Raw genomic sequence first — 3,175 nt, forward strand, 5'->3', positions numbered from 1 at the left:
CAGACCCTTTTGGAGGTAGTTTCAATTACTAGGTGGGTGCACAAAGTTCAGCAAAAAGTTATAATAATGGCTTTTGTTCAAGCTTACATTTTCATATCTATAGATAACAAGGAATTCCCGAAATTCCCACGGGAACTGGAATTAGCGGGAAAATCCTTTTGTATGAAAAATCTAAACAGCTTAAGTTAGACGCTTGAAATTTGGCATGTAGGTTCCTTAGTAAACTTAAAGCTTAGTTACAACAGGATATTGCAAAATTTCCACGGGAACGGGAGTTAGCGAGAAAAAACATTTGTATGAAAAAATCTAAACCGCGTAAGATAGATGAAGGGGGTAAAACGGGATCCACGCGTACGAAGTCGCGGGCGGCCGCTAGTAGATAATAATACTAACATTACAAATGCTAATGTAACTCGGTTTATTTGTTACGACTGAACGCTGAAACAAGAAATACATATTTTGAATAAGGGCAAAAAATAATATACTTAAAAGAACTTACTAACATAGATACAGGTACCTCTTGTCTACTTCAGGCTTCAATCGTAAGGATTACATCAAACTTAATTATTTAATCTTATCCGAAGCGTACTTGTAGAGTCATAATTGGCTAGGCCTGTTAAAATGGACAGCCCTGTTAAGCTGAAGTAGGCTGGTACATGTTACAAAATCTCAATTAAAACTAGGGCGTGTTAACAATTATACGAGAAGCGTTATAAAATGCAAAAACGTATAATTAGACGCTGAATAGAGCATAGAATTGTTTATTATTATCGTCGGGTCCCGATCTGAACGCACGCGAACACGCGAGCAACAAACTTCTGTATCGTCTAGACGATGTTAGGGTTCCTTAGAGTATTGTATTAGATGTAACTCGTAATAGTTATTATATTTATAGAGCACCTTTTTTAAGTCTGTCAGAAGCTGATTCATATATAGCATATATAGGCTTAGGTAACCCCTAGTCGAAATTAGGGAACTTTCAGAAAGAAAATCATTTTTCGTCAAAGAATTTTCCTGAACGCCTGAATTACAAATGAATTGCAGAATTCAAACGATAAATAAAATATTGGGTTAAAGAATCCAACAATAAATCCATTTATTAGGTACTTCATTTTTTTACGAACTTGCGATAAATAAATAGCTAAATAAAACAATTTACGGAATAGTGTAGACCAGGGCTGCCCAAACTGTTCGACATTATCCTAAGGACACCGTGAGGCGATCGAAAAGAAATATAGAGAAAGAGCTAAGAGTGCCAATTACTAAGCTTGAGCCCAGTTTTGAGGAGCAATGCTCATAAAATAAATATTCTTGGGCGTACAACATTAGTGGAAACCCCGTAGCTCGTTAATGACGGCTGTGGGAGTGGTTTAAAACTTTCAATTTGCTCAAAATAAACACATGAGAGTGACAATTTCCAAACTTGAGTCCAGTTTTGAGACGCTACGCTCAGAAGACCAAGCATAGTCTTCTCATGTAGCGTTTCAACATCATAAAATAAATGTTTTTTAAACATTCTTGGGCGCCCCAAAAAAAGGCCAATTTCTAAGGGCGTCACACAAATAAAGTTTGCGAAGCCCTACCGTAAGTAATTTTGTTCTGCAAACAGCGCTAGCTCACGACATCCGAGCGGTGCGGTGGCTCAGACAATGTTAGTGGAAACCCCGTAGCTCGTTAATGACGGCTGTGGAAATGGTTTAAAACTATCAATTTGCTCAAAATAAATATATCCTTAGCCACGCGGAAGCTCTGCCGTGTTATTGCGGCGAGCGTTGCATTAGCTGGCGCAATCATTCCAGGGAAAGGGCAATTTCTAAGTAAGCGTAGGCCGGGGAGATCGGCTTGCCCCTGGATGCTTTGTTGAACCTAATATAAACGTCTACGTCGTGTTTCAAATTCAAACTTTATCATTAGTAAAAAAAGGCGTGTATGCCTTTTTCAAGGCTATATTTGTATAACCTACACGTCCTAAAAATAGTTTTCTATACCACTACATCGGGAAAACACTTTCCATCAGCCGGGCTAGGATGCGCGCCGAGATATACTTTATCGACGTCAAAATGTATGGGCAAAATCGATAAAATGGTGTGATAACCGCTTATCACGGCGCTCATTTTAGGCCTACAGTTGGGAAGCAGTCTAACAGCTTCTCTGTAGTGGTAAACATTTGGTTTGAAACCTAGTTAAATTTATAGATCGCTAAATTCTCTGTCTAACCAGCGTGCAAATATGGACATGTTCTTATAAAAATAGTTGTTTTTATACTGCAATATTTATACCCGGCACAAGTCACACATATAATAAAAAATAATGTCAAAACAAAACACAATTAATTTTAATCAAAATTTATATTATATCAAACAATTTTCAAGTTAATAAAAGCGTAGATAGTATTTTCGATGAAATAGATTTCATTTGAGTTTCGTAAATGGCTTCGGCTAACCAANACCCCAAAAGACTTAGGTTACACAAAAAGTATGTTTATCTTCGAACGCAACCAGATCTGAGGCTGGTGGCCATAGTAAATGTTGTTCGTCTTGGTAAGGCCTTTCAAATGACACTACAAACATAACTATTGGAGCCGGGTACTATTTTGCTAAAAAGTATGTTTATAATGTTTATCTTCGAACACAACCAGATCTGAGGCTGGTGGCCATAGTAAAAGTTGTTCGTCTTGGTAAGACCTTTCAAACGACACTAGAAGCATATCTATTGGAGCCGGGTACCATTTTGCCCATTGTCCTTTGACAGTGAGTGATTTCAATTATTTTTCTGCTATGGAGGATTTTGCGAGAAATTCACCGACTGTCTGAATACTAATTTAATTCGTAGTGTGGATCATCCATTCATCATAATAATAATATTGTGTGTACCTTATTCCATTGAATTTAATTATAACATTAAAACCGTTACTTATAACCACTACCAAAATATAACATGGCAATTACAGTAACTATATGTCTTTACAAATCCAAAGTCCACTGTAGTTTAACTACGTGAGGTAAAAACAATTATATAATTTACGTTGTTTTGAGAAAAGAAAAAATAACAATAGATATAAGGTGAGTAGTTTAATATTCAACTCATGTTATTCGAATATTTAGTCCATATCAACATCACTATTACGTCTTCGAACTAATTTTCTTAAAAAAAAAAAAGTTTCTCGTTGGTTGAC

This window comes from Ostrinia furnacalis, unplaced genomic scaffold (assembly GCF_004193835.3).
Source record: "Ostrinia furnacalis isolate ACB-3 unplaced genomic scaffold, ASM419383v2 OfSCF5395, whole genome shotgun sequence".
In the NCBI taxonomy this organism is placed as follows: domain Eukaryota; kingdom Metazoa; phylum Arthropoda; class Insecta; order Lepidoptera; family Crambidae; genus Ostrinia; species Ostrinia furnacalis.